General features: G+C 48.0%; 1 long non-coding RNA gene across 3 annotated transcripts in view; it reads left to right on the plus strand.

Moving 5' to 3' along the window:
* Window positions 1-1,880: 1,880 nt before the first annotated feature.
* Window positions 1,881-23,877, plus strand: part of LOC310663228 — a 44,070-nt gene continuing 22,073 nt past the window's right edge. Inside the window, exons 1-3 of one of the 3 annotated variants that reach the window (XR_014504405.1) lie at window positions 1,881-3,546; window positions 8,647-8,982; window positions 11,731-12,159. This is a non-coding gene — a long non-coding RNA (uncharacterized lncRNA). Of the gene's footprint in view, window positions 3,547-8,646; window positions 8,983-11,115; window positions 12,160-23,877 lie in introns of those variants that run through there. The other 2 variants (XR_014504407.1, XR_014504406.1) reach the window with 2 other exon arrangements.

Raw genomic sequence — 23,877 nt, forward strand, 5'->3', positions numbered from 1 at the left:
ATCAACACAGTTAAATAATATATTTTTCACTCGGGTCCATAACCACTCGATCCCTCCTAACACCTGCTCCCCATGTTGATCCCCCCAACAAAATGTGTGACTTGCTCCCCTCCCTCTCTGCTCCCTGTCAGAAGAGGTGTGTAAATTCGCAACTGCTTTCTTTTTTTCTCTCTTTTTCTTTTTCCCCTCCCCTTGAGCAAGGAAACCTCTTTTTAATTCGGGAATCCCCACGTCTCTCTCTCTCTCTCTCCCCCCGCCACCCTGCTTGTCTGGTTTAGAGCTCCTGGCAGAATCAATGCCATCGACCTGGTTTTGGGGGGCCGGAGCGCGAAGGGGAATCCTCCGCTACTTTAAACCCTGATCGGGCTAAGTGGAATCCGATAAACACAGGGAGGAAATCAATCGCCTGACACACTCGAGGAATTGGGGGGGGGGGGCGCTGCTGGAGACAGGAGAAGGGAGGGCTGGCTTTCCAGCAAGCTTAAGAGAGGGATTTCCACAGGATTGAGGAGACGGGGCTGTTTGCAAGGGGTGGGGGGTGTTGAATTGCAAGGGCATCTTAATTGTTCTGTCTCCCCTACATGCATAATTTCCCTCCTCAGCTCAGAGGCTATTTTCTCCTGTGCGCCCCCCCCCAAAAAACACACACACAATATCTTGAATCCTACCTCCCCCGGCATGGGTTTCCTGAGTCAGCATTGGCCGCCACGACCTTTACCAGAGTGCAAAGGAGAAATAGATTAATTCATTAGCACGGTTTTTATCGGGAGGGGATTATGATGGGGGTAGGGGGCGAGGAGAGGCGTGAATGTGTGGGGGAAAGGGGGGGTTTAAGGGGGTAGGGGGCTTGCAGGCGTGACTACGGCTGGATAAAGGGGGGACCTTTTGTGGTTTGAATATCGGCAACGGGGGTCGGGTGCGAAGGGGGGAAATGAGCAGGTTTTTGGGGCGGAACTGAAACTTAGGAATGAAATACTGGGATAAAGCTGGGAGAGGTTTTTTGGGGGGGTCAGGCTGTAGTCACAAGGGGGGCATTGGTAGATCTCAAGGGGAAATGCGGCCGTAAAAGCGTTGGAATAGGAACTGGGTTCGAATCCCCACAGGGCCCGTGAAGCTCCTTTGCCAGTTGCTAAGCTCCCTCACAAGGTGGTCATTGGCATTAAATGGGCAGCCAGAAGAAGCACCTTGAGCCCCTCAGAGGAATAAGGTGGGGGTGTGAATGCAATAAGAAAAAATACTAAATACGTGAGGAGGCCTTGCTCTGTGGCCTGGTCCACCCGAGGCCTTTTTATACTCAGTGTAGTAGAACCACCTTTGAATAAACTGCTTTTTTTCCTGGGAGATCGCTCCCTGCCCTCAACCCACTGCCACCATTTCTGTAATCCCAGTGCACTTACTGGTTTTTCCTCCAGGTGGTGCTGGAGGGTCCTCCCGTCCCCGTCCCCCCCCCCCCCAGTATCCCAACTCCTTTCCTCTTTGCCACCCCTCCACAACCCGCCTCATTTTCATTCCATCCACGCATCCTCCGGCTCCCGTCCTCAAATTAATTTGGTGCCATGTATTGCTGCAGTTTCTTTCTCGCTGCATCCCCCTCCCCAGCCTCATCGCTCTCTGTCTTTCTGCCTTCTTCCTGCTGTCCGTCCGTTGTTATTTTCCCCCTCCCCTCCCCGGTTTTCCCTCTTCTCTCCTCCCCACTCCCTCTTTTTCTTCATAAATTCTCGTGCGTTGCAGGTTTTTTTCCCTCTGCCCCCTTCTCTTCTCCCCCCACCCTGCCCCTCACAAGCCCAATCCTGCGCCCTGTATGTTAAATTCCCCAAGTGCAAAAGCATTGGGAAAGCGGGGCGGGGGGGGGGCAGCAATGAAAAGCCCGCATGACAAAGTCATTTTATAATTTATCCACAGGGCCAGTGTGAGGCCATGCATGATATCATTAAACACATAAGGGTTTTCCATTTGAAATAAAATACATCTGGGTCGCTGGGTCCCCCCCCCCCCGCAATATCCCAGTTTTTGCCCCTCCACCCTCTGATTGCTCCTTACTGCTTTTTGACTTCTGTGGAATTGCTCTTCGTTTCTGCCTTTTTATTTAAGGCTGCAATCCCGTATTAATAATAATAAATTTCAGGAGTCTCTTCCTCGGAAGCACCTCTTGCAGTGCAACATCTGTAAAGCAATTGCACATGCTAAAAACACTTTTTGCATTTTACCCGCCCTGGCAGTCATATTCAGCGGGCTTTACCTCCGAGTTGACGTGCGTCGAGTCGTGCTGTAAAGACGTTTTTATTCCGCCCTTCCTCCCCATGGAGCTCGCGCCACGTCAAGCGCCGTTTCCCCCCATCCGCAAACCCCCGTTATCCTCACAACAACCCTGCGGTGTAGACTAGGCTGAGGAGATTGTGACTAGGCCGGGCTGAGCTCCGTGACCGAGGCGAGATTTGAACTTGACGTTTCCCTGTCTGGTCCATGCATGGGGGAATCTGCAGATCGTGGACTCGTTGACTCAGAGCAGGGGTCAGCAAACTTTTTCAGCAGGGGGCCGGTCCACTGTCCCTCAGACCTTGTGGGGGGCCGGAATATATATTTTTGGGTGGGAAATGAACGAGTTCCTATGCCCCACAAATAACCCAGAGATGCATTTTAAATAAAAGGACACATTCTACTCATGTAAAAACACGCTCATTCCCGTACCGTTCGCGGACCGGATTTAGAAGGCGATTGGGCCGGATCCGGCCCCCGGGCCTTAGTTTGCCTACCCATGACTCAGAGAATAAGACTGTGTACAGCCTCCTCCTTTGGAGGCTGCGTGTCTCTTGCCTGCTGGTTTTTGGGGATCGCAAGTCTGGGAGATGGGGGTTCAACAGCAAGTTGGAAGGCCACAGGTTTCTCCCCCAGACCAGCACCCTAAACTCCACACTGTTATTCACCCACCAAAAACACCTTCCTTGGGACAACGGCCTCAGCCGTCCCTTTAATGCCATAGTTTGCACACTACAAAAAAGAGAATCTTCGAGCTGGAAGGGGCCCAAGGTCATCTAGTCCAACCCCCGGCAATTCAGGGATCTTGGCTAAAGCAACCCTGGCAGATGGCCACCCAACCTCTGCTTAAAAACCTCCCATGAGGGAAAGTCCACCGACTCTTGTGAGGGTCTGTTCCCGCGAGGAACAGTCGATATTTGGAGTGGCAAAACTTGAGGGTCTGAGTTTGTGAGAGAGAGACTTTCTGCTGCTTCCCCTCAGCCCCTCGCTGATACCAGCTGCTATTCTGGTTATCTTAGGAAGCCCCGTGCGATATTCTGCAATGGTGGAGGGTGTTCTAGGAAAACAAGATGGAGTCCAGGAGCAGCGAGGGGCCTGGGGAAGCGACTGCGTCCCTAAAATTCAGAGGGGGAAAACAGTTTTGCAGGTGTCCTCTTTGCAGAAAGACAATCCTCTTGTGTTTACTTCTCTTCCCCCTGTTTAACTCAGTAAAGAATTATTGGTTTATTTTCTCTCCGGGCTCAGTCTGCTTTGTTCCCGTCGCTCGGCTGCCATGACATGCCCGCAGTGGTAAGTTAATAGCACCGTAAGCCTGCCCCAAAGGCCATGGCTCTTAGCTCAGCAGCCACATTTAACTTGTCTCTGGGCAATTGGCCATGATGAGCCCTCTCGGCCTGTCCGCAGCCGTGTTAGGGGAAGATCAGATATATCACTCGGAGTGCTTGCACTGGGTCATCCTCTGAGCTTGAACTTAAAAATGCAAAATTCTGAATGATGGGGCCTCTGGAAGATACGGAAATTAGGTAAATTGTCCAGCCGTTTTATTTTGCAGTTTGATTCTGCAATGGTTGCTATTCTATAGGACAGAAATGAGGGGATATTTGGTGGGTGGGGCCAGAGGTGGAGCAGCAATTGCCATCCCCCCCCCCTTTGTATGGGAAGTGGTTTTTTACGGAAATTCAACGTGTGCCTCCATTCTCTATCTTGGCAAGAGGGGCACAGAGTTCATATTCCATCCGGGAAAGGCTAGTTAGTAGAGGGTTTGGCTTGGCATGGTTTGATAGAATTTTGTAGAGTTGTAAGAGGACCCTGAGGATCATCTAATCCCCTGAAATGCAGGAATCGCAACTGCATCCATGAGCATCCAACCCCTGCTTAAAAACCTCCAAGGAAGGAGAGTCCACAGTCTTCCGAGGAAGACTGCTCCACTGCCAGAAAGTTCTTCCTGAAGTCGGAATCTCCTTTCTTGTAACTTGAAGGCGTTGATTCAGCTCCTACCATCCAGAGCAGGAGAAAACAAGCTTGTTCCGTCCTCCATGTGACAGCCCCTGAGATATTTGAAGATGGCTATCATATCTCCTCTCAGTCTTCTCTTTACCAGGCTAAACCTATGCAGTTCCCTCAACCATTCCTCATCAGGCTCGGTTTCCAGGCCTTTGATCATCTCAGTCGCCCTCCTCTGCACATTATTCCAGCTTGTCAATATCCTCCTTAAAATGTGCCGCCCAGAACTGGACACAGTACTCCCAGCCTGAACCAGACAGAATAAAATAAAATGGTGCCATGACTTCCCTTCTATACTTCTGTTGGTGCAGCCTAGAATAGCATTTGCTGTTTTGCTGCAGCATCACACTCTTGGCTCGTAAGACCCCCTAGATCCTTTGCACATGCACTATTGGCCAGCCAGGCGTCCCCCATCTTATATTTATGCAGCGGGTTCGCCCTACAGAACCCAAGTGCAGAACCTTACATGTGTCCCTATTGAAATTTCTGTTAGTTTGGGCCCAGTTCTCCAATCTTGAATCCTGAGTCTATCTTCTGCGGCATTAGCTACCCCTCCCCAGTTTGGTGCCTTCCTCAAATTTGATGTGAGCATCCCCTCAATATGCCGGGAGGCTTTCATATTTCGTTTTTATATTATATTACATTTTATATTACGTATCCGAGCACAATTCAAAGTGTTGGTGTCGATCTTTAAAGCCCTAAACGGCCTCGGCCCAGTATACTGTACCTGAAGGAGCGTCTCCATCCTCATCGTTCAGTCCGGATCCTGAGGTCCAGTTCTGAGGGTCTTCTGGCGGTTCCCTCCCTATGAGAAGTGAGGTTACAGGGAACCAGGCAGAGGGCCTTCTCGGTGGTGGCGCCCGCCCTGTGGAACGCCCTCCCATCAGATGTCAAGGAAATAAGCAACTATCCTACTTTTAAAAGACATCTGAAGGCAGCCCTGTTTAGGGAAGTTTTAATGTTTTATGCTGTATCATGTTTTTAATATTCAATTGGGAGCCACCCAGAGTGGCTGGGGAAACCCAGCCAGATGGGCAGGGTATAAATTTTTTATATATATATATATATATATATATGCTTTCGTAGATTTTCACGGGTACAGGCCACAAAACCACAGCTCGCCCCTATACACGAAGCCAAGCCAGAGCACAACCAAGTGCAGTACAGCCATCTTCTCAGAAAAACTCTTCACAAAGTTCAAGAGTTCAAGACACGAAGGCTTTAGCAACTAATCCACACCTAATGACCCACCTAAGTGGGATTCAGGAAATCACTCAAGAAATCACTCAAGATATCCCTCAAGTAATTAAGGAACAAAAGAAGAAAAGGCACACTAGCCTGGGAACCTCCTCTCTGCCCAGAACATTGGAGGCTATACACCACACCTCCTCAACAGTATTTATAGGAACTCAAACACTGAGATCCTGCTCTGTTCCAGTAACAAGAAGCCGAAAGCACCAGCCTGAAGATGACGAGTGAGACCTCGTCGAAACGTCGCCTAGACACCCCAACTTTTACACGGGAAGACACCCGAGGACACCAAAACCTGCATATATATATATATATATATATATATATATATATATAATTATTATTATTATTATTATTAATTTATTTTAAACCATGGTATAATCATGGGTAGGGACGCAGGTGGCACTGTGGGTTAAACCACAGAGCCTAGGGCTTGCCGTTCAGAAGGTCTGCGGTTTGAATCCCCGCGACAGGGTGAGCTCCCGTTGCTCGGTTCCTGCTCCTGCCAACCTAGCAGTTCAAAAACACGTCAAAGTGCAAGTAGATAAATAGGTACCACTCCGGCGGGAAGGTAAACGGCGTTTCCATGCGCTGCTCTGGTTTGCCAGAAGCGGCTTAGTCCTCCTGGCCACATGACCTGGAAGCTGTACGCCGGCTCCCTCAGCCAATAAAGCGAGATGAACGCTGCAACCCCAGAGTCGGTCGCGACTGGACCTAATGGTCAGAGGTCCCTTTACCTTTACCCATAATCATGGGTTGCCAACGTGGCACCCTTGAAATCTTAGCCTGGTGCCAATGAAACCTCTGAGCCATACCCTGCTGGGAATGGTTACTTTCCTCCCACCTTGACCTGAAGGAGGAAGTTGGAAAAGTGACTCTCTTTCTCCACTTCCTATTACATCTCTCTGTGCTTTTCGAGGCTCTGGTAAACTCTCTTACCCAGATCCCTTGGGAAAGCGAAGTGCGTAATACAGTTCAATCCGGAGAAGGAAAGAGACCCACCGGGGTGGGTGCCCGCAGCCCTTGCTCAAAAATCCCAGATGTGTCTACGGTGCAACCCCTGCTTTTTATATGGAAGCACGTATCGTCGCAATACTTAAAGCAGCATCAGTGTGAAAAATAAAACGACTCAGGCATCCATCTCCGCTGCGAGAGATTTATTACAATGCGACTCGGGGATAAATAGCGGAAGTCGGAATGGCGCAAGAAGAACAATTTTTCATACTGTGAGACTCTCCATATTGTGCCATCTTGCCTTGTTTAAGTAATAAAAATGGTGCTTTTTGTGCTGCTAGGATGCATAAATAGAACCCCCCCTTTTTTTGGCCTAACATTGGTAATGGATCTAATGCCTTGGGTTGCTTGCGGCTCCTTGTGATTTTGTGGGATTTGGTGTTTAAGGAGGGGTAAACTGAACCCATGTCCTGTAATGGTTGAGCATGGTGTATCCTGGCTGAATTTCCTTGGCTCTGGACCACACAGAAATGTGAAGTAGTATCTGTGGAAAGGGCTGCTTAGGATAGAGGCGCCCTGCATAATAATAATAATAATAATAATAATAATAATAATAATAATAATACATTTTATTTATACCCTGCCCTCCCCAGCCAAGACTGGTCTCAGGGCGGCTAACACCAGGTATAAAAACAATTGATTAAAATACAACTTAAAAACAAGATTAAAATACAACATTAAAATGCAGCCTCATTTCAGTAGAAACTCAAATCAAAAATTTTGGGGGGATGAAAACGTCAAATCTTCACCAAGGCCAACTATCCAGACTGGTCCTACGTGGGCCAGGGAAAATTCCAGGAAGTCGCCAAATAGGAGTTCCATCACAGAAGGAAAAAGGAAAGAGGGGAAGGGGATCAAGTTGATTCCAAGCCAAAGGCCAGGCAGAACAACTCTGTCTTACAGGCCCTGTGGAAAGAAATCAGATCCTGCAGGGCCCTGGTCTCATGAGACAGAGCGTTCCACCAGGCCGGAGCCAGTGTTGAAAAGGCCCTGGCTCTGGTTGAGGCTAATCTGACTTCCTCAGGGCCCGGGACCACTAGGGTGTTGCTATTTATGGACCTTGAGGCTCTCCGTGGGGCATACCAGGAGAGGCGGTCCCGTAGGTATGAGGGTCCCTGAAGGGCTTTAAAGGTCAAAACCAGCACCTTAAATCTGTGATCTTAAGATGAACGCTGTGATTCCTCCATCGCATGGGGGGTGGGCTGGATGACCCCTGGAACCCTTTCCGACTCTACAATTCTATGATGCCACTGACTAGAGGAACTCTGACTTGGGTGCGGGGCTTTCTCGAATGGCAGAATCCCTGCCGCGTGATAGGCATCTTTGCCAACCTAGCCCACTCTGGACATAACACTAAACCGTAGTTTAGTGCAATCTTCCCCAAGCTGGTGCCCTCCAGATGGTTGGGAGTAATACTCCCATCTGTCCCAACTACCGCGGCTGATGGGAATGGTACTCCAAAACGTCTAGAGGTTGGGGGAAGGTGTTTGGACGTTCAGAGAAACCTCAGGCTGCCCCATGTCATCCGAACAATGGTTAATCTTAACTGTGGTTTGTTTGCATCGTGGCTTATAGAGAAGCTGCGTCTCCTCTACAGAGTAAACCATAGTGAGTAATAATTTTTAAAAGCAAATTTGTACCCTACCTTTCCATCCAAAGACGCGACTGGCCGTATAAAATCCAAGCACTCGTTATTTGAAGCGTTTTTAACAAGGTTGATTTATAAAGATCAGTAATACGACAGCCCCCGCCCCCCGGCTTGCGATCTTTAAAAGACATTGCATAAAAGGGGAAGGGAAGAAGAACAGGGAAAAAGCAAACCGGGACTAGTTCTTAGTTACGAATTTCTTCTTATTGGAAATATTGAAGCAGGGACCATTCAGTTTGTGACCTAAGGGTTAATTTTGTCATCGGCAAGTCAGCTAACGAAGAGGGGGTGGGTGCGAAGAGGGGGTGGGTGCATAGCAAGGCACGATCTCTAGTAAGTGGCACATGCTCTGATTGGCTGTGTAGTTCTGAGGGAACCCTACCTCTGTATGTTTAGTTGAATGTCTCTCTGCTGTGTACAAGGCCTGAAGTCAGAAAAACGAAACTACTTTTGTTTCTCCTCAAATTATGCAGTTTTCCTCCGGAAAGCATGATCAGGATTTCATTTCTCTCTGGATACCGCCTGCGTTGTTTAAGTGGCTTTGCTCACACTTCTAACAACCACCTGGAGAGGAGAACCCAACATCACTGATCTCAGAGGATAGAGCAGCTCTGCTTCCCATCTCGGAATGATGGAAAACAATCGCAGCTAACGTTAAAGAAAGAAAAGAAACGGAAGAAATCTAAAAGCAAGACAGAACAGCAGATAAAACCCAGAACCCAACGAATCAAATGTAATGGAACAGCTGCTCTAACAACTAAGTCTTCAAAAGGCACTGGAGTACCAACAAGAAAGTTCTTTCTGGGCAGGCAAGTTCTAGCAGCATTTGAACTGAAATCTGGGGCTGTTTCCAACATTTGCGATCCTTTGGAATGAATGGACATGACTCAGTTAATTAGAATCATAGAGTTGGAAGAGACCACAAGGGCCATCGAGTCCAACCCCCTGCCAAGCAGGAAACACCATCAGAGCACTCCTGACATATGGTTGTCAAGCCTCTGCTTAAAGACCTCCAAAGAAGGAGACTCCACCACACTCCTTGGCAGCAGCAAATTCCACTGCCGAACAGCTCTTACTGTCAGGAAGTTCTTCCTAATGTTTAGGTGGAATCTTCTTTCTTGTAGTTTGGATCCATTGCTCCGTGTCCGCTTCTCTGGAGCAGCAGAAAACAACCTTTCTCCCTCCTCTAGTCTATTCTTCTTGCAGGGAGTCTATTCTTGAGCCCAGTTTAGTTGCATATAGCCCATACATTTTATCTCCCATCTCATAGAACTGGACCACAAGAGTTTGATCAAATTTCTGGAGTCCAGTGTTTAAAAAAAGGGTGGGGGTTCTAGCCCTGATGAAGGAAAATTGACCTTCGAATCACCATCGAAAGCAGTTGTGGCCCTGCGGCAGATAGAGCGCCACAGACTCAAGGTGAGGTTCAGTCTAAAGGAAGCCCATTAAGAACCCATTGATATTAGTTGTGGAGAATATGAAAGGCACTGAACTCCACTGGTGGAATCTGCAGAGGTGGCAAGCAATTGACTTTAGCTTATGGGCAGTTTGTCCTCAACTGCACCATTTAAAAACAAAGGGTACCAAACCCAATTTTTGCTTTCTTCCTGGGATGTAAATTTGGAGTTTGGGGATTTTTTTGTGCAATTGTGATTGGTTTCAGTGGGGAGCAAGTGTGTTTCAGCTCTTTCGATTCTCTTTTAGTGTCCCTCCTTGCCATTTCAGATATCTCTCGTTATTGAATTCGTGATGTTCATATTTTGCCAGTTCGCCAATAATCTTGCCCTTGCCTCCCACCCAAAAAAAAAAAAAAAAACTTTCCCTAAGAGGAATATTGGTTACATTCAAATCTCTGGACACCAAACCCCAAGTTATTTATTTTTAATGTTTGCAACACAATTTATAATTACTTCTGATTTTTGGCTTCCCTCCTTTTCAAGGTCCTATCCTTGCTCCCTCCTAACACTCTACTTTCCTCCCAGATTTGGGGGGGGGGGAGACAAAACACCTCCTGCCCCCCCATTAAATGGCACCCCCAAATCCTTGACTTTCCTTGCCCACTCCCCCCCCCGCCTCGATGCCCGCCGGAGATCCCTGCCTCTGTACCCCTCCTCTTCCTCCCCCACCATTGCACCGTCGGAATGTTAATTAGCATCCAGGATTTAATTAATTCAGCTGCCAATTAGTGCGGTGGCGGGGGGGGAGGGGTGCTGCAGACGGGGGGCACAGATGGTTGTTCCTGGGTTGGCACCGTGCCACTTTCAGCGGCGGATAGGGTGGGCGCGACGAAAGCCCAAGGAATCGGGTGTTTTGTGTGTCCGTGTGTGTGTGTGTGTTTCGTCTCGTCTCCGGAAGGGACGCCAGGCTTGGTCATGCAAACACACACATACGCACAAGCCCTTGTATCTCTCCCCCCCCCCCCGCGTGGTTGGCATAACGGGCTGGCACCTGCACCACAGGACATAACTGGAAATGGGTGCTGGAACGAGGTTGGCACCGTATGAAGGAGAGAGAGAGAGAGAGAAAGAAAAAAGAGGGGAGGAAGAGAAAGGGTGATAGGAAAAGAGGGGGGAAAGGATGAGAGTGTGGAGGACGAGGGTTTCGAAGGAGAGCGAGCGACGAGGGGAAGGGGGCAGAGAAGCAAGGGATGGATAGGACGAAAAAGCGAACGATAAGCGCAGGGATGGAAGGGGGAGGCAGAAGGATGGAGGTTGTGTGGTGGGGGGGTGTGGAGAGGAAGGAGAGGAGGTGGTATATGCCAGCCCGATACCCGAAGCGATTCTGCACGGGGGAGGGGCGATGACAGCTGGCACAGAGCAGCCGCCCGCCCTGCCACCCTCCCTTCCCTCTGCGGCATTCGCTCCGCTCGCCAGCTTTAATGCCAACCGGGCAGGGGTGCTGGTGTGTAGGGCGGGTGGGGGGGGGGAGGCTGAGTGTGAGATGCCAGGTTAGTGCATGATGACAGCGAAAGGGGGGGGGGAGGACCAGGCAAAGCAGCAAGCAGCAGCTGGCAAGGCTGTGCCCGCAGGGAGATGGGAGGCAAGAGAGAGGGCCAGAGCGAACGGATTGGCACCAGGGTGGAGGCTGGCGCGGCGCGTGCAAATCTCTCTCTTTCTCTCTGAGATGTGTGCGAGGGTGTGCGGCGCTTTTCGCGTGCTGGCACCGTGCCCCCCGGCTCCACTCTCTCCGTTTGGCAGCAGCTGGCAGGTGGCGAGGTGTGGGGAGGCATGGAAGGGGCAGGAGGAAGGCGAAGGAAGGGAGAGGAGATGGAGCCGGGTGGGTGCTTTGGTGACGGGCATCTAGGTTGGACCCGGGCGGAGCTGCGGGCATTTGGGATGAGAGACCGGGATTGACACAAGAATGGGATCAGAGAGAGAGAGAGAGAGGCAGACGTGGAAATAAAAGCCTGGGCAAGTGTGGGGGTGGGTTCAACTTGGGGGGTGCCATGTGGGGGAGAGGAAGGGCAGCTGCCACATCGTGCCGCGGGCATTATTGGCACCCAGATCGGTTCTGTATTAAACGTCTCTTCCTCTCGCTCTCTGTCTCTCCTCACCCAGCCCCTCTCCCTCTTTTCAGACTGGCACACCTGTGACCATCTGAAGTTGGCACCGAGTCAAAGCCGGTTGGGGCTGGCATCACCCGCACTGGCACGTGAACAGAGTCGCTGATCTTGGCACTGCGGCAAACGGCGGAGAAGCAGAGGAGAATGATAAGTCGCTGCCATCCCTGCTGCCTGGGCACAGCCTCGTCGCGGCAGGCGGAGACCCTTGCGGGCACGGGAAGACGTGGCGCACGGGGAACGGGGCAGACCGAGCGGCGTTCGGTCGGGTAGACATCTTCCTTTCTCCTGCTCCTTTCCATCTATCTGTCTGTTTTCTCTTTCTCAGCCGTATCGATCTGCCACCATTGAACGGATGTCTGCAGGTCAAGACCAGGAGCTCGGAAGATCTTCAGTCTTCAACCAACCTTCTTCGTGGACCAACAAGGTATAGACTTGAAATTTCTTCTCCTGAACCTCCAGGAATAGGAGTTGTGGGTTCTCCGGCAGTTTTGGGAGAGGGGGGTTGCTGGCGTGATAAATGTTTGCATTTTATGTTGGGTGGGGCATATCGTAGGATGGGTATGGTGGTTATTCAACTGCCCATAGCAAGAAGCTGAGCGAACGGTTTGTTCAGATTGGTGGAATGGGAGGCCGATGGAAGCCACCTTGGCTGTTCAATGTAGCTTTGATGTTTTTGGTTATGGGGTCGTGGTTTGGCTACAAATGGTTCCATAGAAACAGTCAGCCCTTATCGGCGGAAGGAATGAAGTGTTAAAAAACCGGAATTATGAACCTTAATTTTTGAAGAAATTTGTTGAGGCTTTCAGGGTTTGCCTTCTTAAAGATCCGTATAAAAACATTTTTGTTTTCAGGATGCTCCTGTTTCAATTTTTGCCCCCCTCTTCTAGTGGGGCTCGGGGGGTGGAAACGGTTTACTTTTACCCCTGCTGTAACGCTAGCACAAATTAAAATGTATATGAGGGGCGAGGGGAGAAAGAGAGAACTTCCAAGACCTTTGTGGCTCAAAAAGAGAAAAAAATCTCTTAAAATGTTCCTCCTCATTTTAAATATTTTTAATTAACATTTTTTAAAAAGTGAGCTGACAACCTATAATTTTCCAGGTGGTTTAGAGGGAGGAGGACATCCAAACCAATTAAGAACTTTTTTGATGAAGATAATGGCCTTGCACTAATCATTAATATGATCAGTGCACAGTCAAATGTGTCCCATTAAAATCAACTAGAAACCAGCATCCCAAGAACTGGGTGGTTAATTCATATCAATTTGTTAAATTCAGCCCTTCTCCCCATTTCTTGTTAGCTCCTTCTTTGTTCCCTATTTTCTCTTCCATTTTGCTGAAGCTTCTTTCTCTTCCCCCAACTTCTTGCTGTGTTCCTGTTCTGTTCTGTTTGGTTTTGGTTTTTTTACCTGTTTCTTCATCCACCTTACCTCTGGGTTCCTGGGCTTCTATGCTTTCCATAATATCTTCCTTATCCTCAGACCAAAGGCCGTTGTGAGGCTTAAATTGCAGCCAAACTCCTAGTTTTCCCTTCCCTCACAGAAACCGAACCTACAAACATTCCAATAGCTTTGTCCCCATAGAACCTGGAGCACCTGAAAGCATTCCGTGTCATCACAGAAGCTCAGCCAATCAGAACTGGAGGCTTCAGCAGCACACCTACTGTGCAATATAGATACAAGCCAATTTATCGGTGGATCCTTATTGGTTCGGAGTTTATCTAAGATGTGTTGCTTGAGTCGAGGGGTAGTCATAGATGACTTACAAACCAAAGATGCCTGCCCAGACAGCTCTGATTAAAATCTGATTAAAACCCCACGTTTTAATCTGTGATTAATAAATTACTTGATTAATCATGTCTATCAAGTCTTCAGCCCTAATAAACTCTAAGAGACAATTTTCATCAAGGAGAATTATTTTCAATTTCCAAAAGCTTTAAAGCGAAACACGTTATAATTGTCCAGACGCAGAGAGTGCGTGGAGAGGACCCCTTTTCGGGTCTGATCCTGTGCCCTTTTAGAATTTCAGTTTCCCCCCCTGCCCCTTTCCTGCTTCCTAATCACTCACTTCATCAGAGTGCCAGGTGGAAAATGCTACCCCACGCCAATTCCGGGGGTTTCGTGTGTGTAAAAAGAATTATTTTAACTCAGTTTAAATTACAAAATAAAATCCCTCAAGCCCCAATATTCATTTTGGCGTAGGAAGTCTTTAATCATTAGGATCCTACGTACCCCAAAAACTGCCTCCTCTGCTTTGCCCCAATGCCAGATTCAGCCATCTTGGATGCAGAGCAGGGTGGGGAATGTGAACTCCAACTCCCATCAGCCCCAGTAAGCATGGCTGATGGGCAAGGCTGATGGGTGTTGTAGTCCGACCACATCTGGCGGGCCAATGGTTGATTATCCCAAATACAGACAGAGGTGTTTTGGGCGGGTGAGTTGCCTTGAAGGGCAATCATTTTTACCCAGAAGTAAGTCCCATTGACCTCAGTAGGGCTCATTTCTGTAATAAATCTGTTTAGGGTCTCCGCCTTACAGATCCATTAAAGTCTGACCCGGAATGTCTTCCAGGAATATTATCCAGAAGAAATAATGCCTATTTATTTTATCTGAAGCATTTTTAGCCTTCTCTTTGGCTGGAAAAGGATTCCAGAGCAGTTTACAAAGATCAGTGAATTTCATATATATATATATATATATATCTATATCTATATCTATCTGGCTTTTCACTTGAATGTTTCCCAAGGCATCTTGCAGCGTACAAACGAGACGTTAATGCCAAATATAATAACAAGAATAAAAAGAAAGTCTAAAATGCTTGTATGTATTAGGACAGGTCCACTCCATTGACAAATAATTATAAAGAGAAGCCACCGACATACCTAGGAACCCTTCAAATTAAGGACCAAATGTCTGGTTTTGCCTGGCACCTAAAAGCAAGCCATGATTTTTTTTAGTTACAAAATTCTTATAATGACCTGATGGACTGGAAACAGCCGAACTCTGGCTTGTTTTCTGTAACTATGGTTAAGTGTCTTGTCTGAATGCCTAGCTAGACCATCGCTTAAAAGGATCGCCCACCAACCTGGATTGTGAAACTGTGGTTTGCAATGGGCTTCAAAACTATGGTTTGCATGGTTGAGCATTCCAGCAAACCACAGTATATACGGTTTTTAGGCGATAAGCTGGTCTCTCACTGATATCTCCATGTGCCCGTCATCGAGGGCTTAGAAACCTGTGCTATAGTTTTGCTGTGCATTTGAGCGTTCGTTTAAGGCCACAAACCATAGTTAGCACTAACCGTAATCATCGTCCTTGCCTTGGTTCCTTGTTTTTTTGGCTGGTGCTTGGTAACTAGAGTTAAGCACTGTGCATGTTTTTAAGCTTTTTGTATGATGGGCGCGAGGCTGGCTGGTTCACAAATCTGCCTGGCTCGAACGCCTCAACACATTGGGCCTTTTCTTTGCGGTTGTGATTCAGTGATGGCTGTTTTCGTGGCATTTTGGTTTCCTTTTGGGTAGAATTAACCTTCCCCGAGTCCTTTGGAAAGGCTGGACTGGAAAGGCAACTTGCCAGCCAACTGAACAAATACTGCCAAATTAGTACAGAAAGAGATCTTGTCATGCTTTGAGCCTATGTAAATGGGACTGAGGAACTTCCCCTCTTAATCTGGGCTGGAGTTCTGTTTCCTTTCTTTCCTGAGCATCGGAACTGTATGGTAGTAGGTGTTCGACAGCCGAAGTAAATTCTTTGCGAATCTCAGGACCGGCACAGAGCTGCTTTGCATATGCCGCTAAACCGAACTGTAGCTTAGCATTAAGGAGGATATTGACAAGCTGGAACGTGTGCCGGAGACCAAGATTATAAAGGTCTTTAGGAGAAACGGTTGAGGTAGTTGGGTGCCTGTAGAAAAGAAGACAGAGCCGCTATGAGAGCCGTCTTCAAATATCTGAGAGAGCCAGTGTGGTGTAGTGGTTAAGAGCAGTGGACTCGTAATCTGGTGAACCGGGTTCGATTCCCCGCTCCTCCACCTGCAGCTGCTGGGTGACCTTGGACCAGTCACACTTCTCTGAAGTCTCTCAGCCCCACTCACCTCACAGAGTGTTTGTTGTGGGGGAGGAAGGGAAAGGAGAATGTTGGCCGATTTAAGACTCCTTAAAGGGAGTGAAAGGCGGGATATCAAATCCAAACTCTTCTTCTTCTTGAGGGGCTGCCCCATGGAAGATGGGGGCAAGCTTGTCTCCTGCTGCTGCAGAGGGTAGGAGTCGAGCCAGTTTGATTCAAATCACGAGAAAGGAGATTCCCACCAAATTTAGGAAGAACTTTTTGACCAGAAGAGCAATTCATGGTGGAACATGCGACCTCGGAAGGTGGCAGAGGTTGGATGGTCAGGGATTGTTTAGTTGTGGTTCTTGCTTTGTGGCGGTTCAAAACAAACCACAAGCCTGGGTTCAGGCGGCACGTTGAGCCAAACCATGGTTTAGCTCTCAGCAGCAGCACAGTGGCTGCAATTTCCACTTTTAACATTTATAGCTTAAACAGAATTTCATGTTGGGGATGGGGGAGCTCCTTTTCAGAGAAGGTGGCAAGTAGAAGTCTGGTTATGGTGCTTTCTCTTAAGAGACATTTTGCTTTCTTCATATTTATATACCTACTTAATTTATGCAGTTGTACCTCGTGTTGCATTTGCTTCAGGTTGAGCGTTTTCAGGTTGCGTCCTGCGGCGACCTGGAAGTACCGGACAGGGTTACTTCCGGGTTTCACCGCTCGCGCATGCGCAGATGCTCAAAATGACGTCATGCTCATGTGCAGAAGCGGCAAATCGCAACCCGCGCATGCACAGACGTGGGTTGCATTCTGCTCATGTTGCAAACGGGGCTCCAGAGTGGATCCCTTTTGCAACCAGAGGTACCACTGTACAGTGGTGCCCCGCAAGACGAATGCCTCGCAAGACGGAAAACCCGCTAGACGAAAGGGTTTTCCGTTTTGGAGGTGCTTCGCAAAACTAATTTCCTATGGGCTTGCTTCGCAAGACGAAAATGTCTTGCGAGTTCCTGCGATTTTTTCCCCGCTCCCCACCCCCTTTTTCTAAGGCGCTAAGCTGCTAATAGCCTTTTAGCAGCTAATCCGCTAATCCCTTAAGCCTTTAATAGCCGCTAATAGCCGCTAAACCGCTAATAGCGCTACTCCGTCAATGGGCTTGCTTCGCAAGACGAAAAAACCGCTAGACGAAGAGACTCACGGAACGGATTCTTTTCGTCTTGCGAGGCACCACTGTATAGTGTTCCCATTGCAGAAGTACTCTAGGAAGCCAGTGTGGTGTAGTGGTTAGAGTGTCGGACCGGGACCTGGGAGATCAGGGTTCAAATCTCCACTCAGTTCACTGGGTGACCTTGGGCCACTCACAGTCCCTTAACCTACCTCACAGGGTCCTTGTAGGCATTAACTGAGTATGGGGCTGAACCATGTACCGCTTGGAGGAAAACACAGGATATAAACACAATAAATAAGCTTCTCTGCTTTCCTGCTTAAGGAAGTTGGACGTGCCAGCCAGGTGGAGAGGTCGGTTGCCAACCTGCCCTCCATAGATCACCACGTGGTCGCAATTGGACCTGGACCAGTCGCAAAACATGCTTGGGGATTTCTGATTGGTTAATGTTTGCAGATGTTAGACCAGTTTCAGAGCTAATAGCTGTGCCTAGCAACTAAAAGTTGATGGACATGGGCTAGGGAAGAATTTTCAGCCTCCCCAGAAGACTACAGTTCCCACGATTCTTTGGTGGTGGAGAAACACTCAAGAGTTGAGCAGGCTTCAAAATGTTGCAGGGTGTAGTTTTTTTTGGGTTACCAGTATGATATTTCAGTGCAGAGCATGTTATACATTTGGGGCAGAGAGCCGATGCGTGTCACTCGCCTTGTTCTCATCCATGATGTTTGTGTGTATACAGATCTAGGTACCGTATTTTTCGCACCATAGGGTGCACCTGACCATAGGGCGCACCTAGTTTTTAGAGGAGGAAAATACGGAAAAAAATATTCTGAATCAAATGTTGCACTAAACTATTTAAAGCAGCAAAGCGGGCGGCTCCTGTCCACTTTGCTGCTTTAAATTGAGCCTCAGAGGAGGGTAGGAAGGGGAACCATGGCTTATCTAAGTCCAGTTAATAATGCTGAGCCTGACTTATGGCCATCGAGATTAGCCTGGCCATCTCAGTGGAAATCTGGGGAGGCTGAGGTGGACTTTCAGTGGTCAAAGTGTGGTTGTGTCTTCCTGCCCGGCCTCTATTTCCTGCCCTCTTTCCCCCCTGCACCCCCGCACCCTGCTTTGAGGGAAGGAAGCGGAGCCATAGATCCTCTGCTCGCAACTGCACTGGATTCCCTCCACTTTGAAGCAGGAAAGTGGGAGAGCAGCTGCTTACACAAGTGTAAGCTGCTCCCCTCCCACTTTTCTGCTTCAAAGGGAGCCCAGGAGAAGGGAATCCGCTGCAGTCGCAAGCGGTGGAGGATCCATGGTCCCTTTCCTTCCCTCCTCTGTGATTGCTTTGAAGGAGGAAAACAGGAGGGGAGCAGCTTACACTTGCATTCGCTCCATAGGACGCACACACATTTTCCCTTGCTTTTTAGGAGGGAAAAAGTGCGTCCAATGGTGCGAAAAATACGGTAGATGTATATATTTTGCAGCAAAAGAGCACTGATGAGTCTGTTGATTTGGTGATGCTGAATTTAATCAGCCCACGGTAAGTAGCAAAATATTTTTGCTCATCAATGCAGATAATGGTTTTTGAATATCCTCGTAAGGTGAGATGATTCACGAGAGGAGCCATTGTTCAGGAACCTGAGAGAAATTAGCAGAATATTTTTGCTAATCAATGCAGATGATGGTTTTCAAATATTGTCGTAATGCGAGATGCTTCAGGAGAGGAGAGGCTCGATCTGAGCCAGAGTTTAGCCCCAGAACCTGTTTATTGTGTCAGAGATTGAGCACACTGAAACAAACAGCAGTGTCAATGTCACCAAACCCATTGCAGAAATATCCATGGTGGACTGTACCACTCGCACTACAGATGGGGGAATCATCTGTTTGAATGCTTTCCCCATTGTGGGGGAAAATATTGCAAGCAAAAGAGGGGGTTAGATTAGAATGCTTCCCCCTGATGTGCTCATTTTTTAAGAACAGGGAGGTGTGAGGGGGTGTTATTGGGACTTTCCAAGCTTGCAGTCTGAAATGGTGCAGTCTAGAAAGGACTCTACTCTGTGTTGTATCAGCTGGGAGTCGTGTTTTCGTTGACAGAAAAGCAGAGAGCCACATTCCTCCTGCCCTTCTCATTTGCCTTTCCCGATCCTTAGGGAAGACGTCAGAAGAAAAGTAGCATGAGTCCAGCGAGTTCTTAGAGTCAGCTCTCCCTCCTTTGCCCAGACCGCAAACAGATGCATGCTTATCATTTGTTTCTTTAGCTTTTTGATTCCAGTAGAAACCCGTTTCTAAGCTTCACACCCCCAACGCCCCACTACAGTCATGAGGGCTAGAAACGTCTTTTAAAAATCAAGCATTGATTGATCCTCTGAAACCAAAACATTTATGTTAGAGGCCAATCTTTGCCACAAACCCCAAACAGTATTTTTGCGGGGGTCAGTTCTGCTTTATTAATATGTCTGTATGTGTGTGTGTATTTTCATTTATTATGTGCGGGTCTGTTTTCAGCCCTGTTTGAACTCAATAAATACCGTTTTTTTCGCTCTATAAGACTCACCAGAGCACAAGACGCACCTAGTTTTTGGAGGAGGAAAACAAGAAAAAAAATATTCTGAATCTCAGAAGCCAGAACAGCAAGAGGGATCGCTGTGCAGTGAAAGCAGCAGTCCCTCTTGCTGTTCTGGCTTCTGGGATAGCTGTGCAGCCTGCATTCGCTCCATAAGACGCACACACATTTCCCCTTACTTTTTAGGAGGGAAAAAGTGAGTCTTATAGAGCAAAAAATACGGTAATTGGCGTGTGATAGTGAAAGGCAGGCATCGGGTCAGGCCTAGCAGACGTAGGGAGATTGTGGAGAGATCTTGAAGCTGAGATTCTAGCGCTGGTTTGGACTGTGCACAGGATCACTTGGCAGAGTCTGATTCTATTTCCCACCATCAGAAGTAATTATTATTATTATTATTATTATTATTATTATTATTATCATCATCATCATTATTTTCACCCTCTACCCTAAGGTCCCAGGGTGAGTTACAATTAAAAAGCAATATGAAAGACAGTTTGAAACAACCCACCATTACAGAAATAAGGTGGGTCAAGAATTACGCACTTTTGAGTGCCGAAAGCCAGGATAAAGGGGTGCATCTTCAGCATTTGCCAAAAGCCATACAATGAGGGTGCCAGGTACACCTCTCTGAGGGAGTCCCACAACTTAGGGGCTGCCACAAAGAAGGCCCTGTCCTGGGCTGCCACCCCCCAGAGCTTGTGAGGGCACTGGAACAAGAAAGAGGGCTGCCCCTCTTTGCCAATCTAAACACCTGAGAGAGTCTGTAGCGAAGGAGACAGTCTTTCAGGTATTCAGGGCCCGTGTCGTTTACGGCTTTAAACACCAACGTGAGCACGGTGAATTGGGCCCAGGGGCTTTTGAGATCTACAGGGAAGCCCAGCCGCTAATGTGGCTGCTGCAGTTTGCACCAATTGAAGTTGCCATGGGCAGCCCCACATAGGAACAGTGGGGCTGGTGGCAGCGCAGGAGCCTCTTGCACAAAGCCAATGGGCAGGTGGGAGCTGTGTGGGGCAGGCAGGCAATGAGTTTTGAGTTTTGTAGGCTGGTCCAAGAGATGGGGAGGGCATAGGGGGCAAGTTTTGCCAGCTAGGCGGTAAAGTAGGAGCTGGCCGGGGCTGAATTGATCGGTTAAATCTGAGCTCTTTGAGCCTCTTATTACACCAAGGGTGATGTTGAGCCAACAATATAGCATTATCCCAGGACCCCTGAAGGTAGAAATTAATCTTAACGTGTCTTCTGTTCTGCTTTCTATATTTTGTACTCACAACAACCCTGTGAGGTAGGTGCAGCTGAGGAAGTGTGAATTGCCCAACATCGCCCAGTGAACTTCACGTTTGAAAAGGGATTCGAACCCAAATCTCCCTGAGCTGCGCCCAATGTCCCATCCAAAGCTGGCCTTTTGTGGGCCTAGATGGGGTATGGCGTATGTGGGTCTGCCCTATGGAATTTGGGGTGGCGAGTCAGGTTCTGTATAGCTTGAATAGGAGCTACAGTGGGGATGGGGAATTTTTTTTCTCCAGCCAAAGGGCCGCATTCTGATCTGAGCAATCTTTCGGGGGCCGCATGCCAGTGACTTGGCAGGGCCAGAGGGAAAAGTGAGGGGGGCAATAATTTTTAATTTTACGGTAGGCTGGTTTCTACATACTTTGCCCCAGCCCTTGGGAAAATTCCCATGGTCTTTGTCCCCTTCCCTCAGCCCACTCCAGGGCCCTTTGCTCTGCCCTTATGTCAAAAGACTACAAATAGTCTTCTATCAATGTCTTCAAGATGGCGCCCGTTGCCGTGGCAACAGAAACAGGGAACCAGGCCCCGGTTCCGCCGGCTTGAGAAACACAGGCCAAAGATGGCAGGCTACCTTCTCCCCGCACCCCACCCCTCAGACGTTTTAGGGTTTGGCAGAGAAGAGGGCGGGGTGAAGACAGATCTGGAAATGCGTGCGAATTCTGCCGCCATTGCAAAACAATAGATGGGGAGTTGATTGCTCAAGGACACGGCCCCAAATAGATATCAGAGGAGTAGTGCGCTTGCACCTCATATCCTAAGCCTTTAAAAATGGGTCAGCCAACATTGTATGCTGGTATTTATGCTCTGTTGCACATAAAATATTCCCTTTGCCCTTGACAAAGACTTTCCAACATGCAGCCTGTTAGCAGGTGATAACGCTCCTCTCCCATGCTGTGAAAATCTTTCCCCTCCCTGATTCCCAGATACCAAGCACAAACATGGTGGAGCATCTTCTCCACGTGCCAAAGATCCCGGGTTCAATTTCTGTCACTTTCAGGCAGGGCTGGGAGAGACTCCATGGAGTGGCACCCAGCTTCCTGAAATTGTCTTCTTATCTCATTTTATTTTCTAACCATCCTGGGCACTGTTCACTCCTATGAGACAAAACAGAACGGACCCCCCTAGAGGAATTTTTTTTGGGGGGGAATCTCGTCTGCTATCTGCACAGCCTCTTCCTGACTTCTGTTCCTTGGTCACACTCTAGTGTGACCGAATTTTGGAAAAAAACCATGGTGTTTAGGAGGACAGCATAGCTAGGAGAGGGCAGCCATCTTGCCTGATGCCAGAAATCTTGTTTAATTTTCGAAAGTCTGCCCTGCTTTTCGTCCAACAGAAAACTCTCAAGAGCACCTGACGGTATGGAAATGAAAAAAGAATCAGAATAATACCTTACTGGTGGACTTAGTTTAAACCAGTAGCTGGTTTGGATTTCTTTGTAGGGTTTCCCCCTCCAAATCAAATTTCAGAATATTTGGATCGCCTGCTAAGAAACTGGCACCGGTTGGAAAACAATATTGTTTTTCTTTCCACGCACATTTCTTGCTAAGCAAAATTGTTTTAGAACATTTTTGCATTAAATCACAGGGTTTGAGATTTTATTGGAGCTTGCACCCATTATTAGCAGCGTTATGGAGAGGCAGATAACAGTCAGTGCTAAAGTCTCTAGCCCATCTAGAAAGAAAGTTATGAAGCAAATCTGCAATTGTTCTTATAAGCATTTTCTATTAGATGAGCCAGCCTGGCTGCTCCAGCCTTTTGGTTTTTAGCCAATGAGTGAAGTCATAGCTGTGATTGACAAGGGAGCTGTTTGGACACCGGGCCAGAGAAATCCCCAGAGTCTCAAAGAGCTGCCGATTCCCTTCTTCTGTCTCAATTTTCTCATCCTTGGGATCTCCATAATTTCCCCTTTCCCTGCAGCAACTAGGATGCGTTCTTCCTCTGGTGGGTTTGTCTGAGCTGTTTCCTGCAAATACTCTATACACAGTGAATCCAGGCGGATGGTAAAGGAATTCCCCCCACCTTCAGATGGCAATGCAATAATAATAATAATAATAATAATAATCTGCAAAGAAAGAGGCTTCGGCATAAACACCAAGCAATAAGAATTCACTGTATAGGCAATTTGCAGGATAGTGGTATACGTAAGAAGGAATTACCTATGTGCTTAATAGGTCTTACTCCCAGGTAACTGGCTACAGGACTAGGTTTTGGCTTAGGGTTGGCCTTGAAAGCCAGCCTTCAACAGCTGTGTGGCAGGCAGAAATTAAGCAGGTTCAGCTGTTTCTAGTTTGGAAATACAATTTGGGGGCGGAAGAGTGGTGCGTTCGAATTCTGCCGGTCGCGGGAATGACACAAAGCAGACGCAAACGTCATGCAAATCTGTGCCCTAAGTGTGTTGGAGGACCCAGAAAAAAAACAACAGAAAACCCTTTTGTGGCCCTCCTGTACCACAGGATTTCAAATCTTTAGTGCGCCCGTTTTGTGGCACTGCTTTCTCAAGATGATCAATTACCGACTAAAACAGAAGCAGCTAAGTCCTGCATCCCCCTTGTTAATAAGGGAGGGAGGGTGATACTGCTTTGGTTTTAATTATCTACTTGTGTTTTTATCTTGTATTTTATTCGGTGAACCTGCCCTGAGACCTTGTGACGAAGGTCGCTATATAGATTTAATAAATAATAAGAACAACAACCCACATTCATTGGCACTGTGCAAATAAATCCCTAGATCAAGGAATTCACATTTTTTAAAAAGTTGTTTTGGGTGCACATGAAAGATACTTTCCCTGCTTCACAGGAAAAAGCGAGACCTTAGATCAGTATCCAAATATTTGTCCATTCTTCGGTGCTTTTACTCTCTTCCCTCTCCCCGCACAAATATATGCACCCAACCCCCACCCTGCCGAAAGCATGTCCCCCCCCAGACCATCTCTTTAATATAATTTTTATTTCTTTTTAATTTTTTTATTGTACCCCATCCCCCCCTTTAAATACACAACAGAAAGACATTTCCCCTCGCCCCATTTTGGGGTGCAGAGCTGTGGGGAGAAGGGGGGCAGTCTGAGGAAAACAGGGTGGTCTCGGAGGGTGAGCCGCTGTAGG

Source organism: Podarcis tiliguerta, assembly GCF_965153285.1.
Source record: "Podarcis tiliguerta genome assembly, chromosome: 13".
Lineage (NCBI taxonomy): Eukaryota > Metazoa > Chordata > Lepidosauria > Squamata > Lacertidae > Podarcis > Podarcis tiliguerta.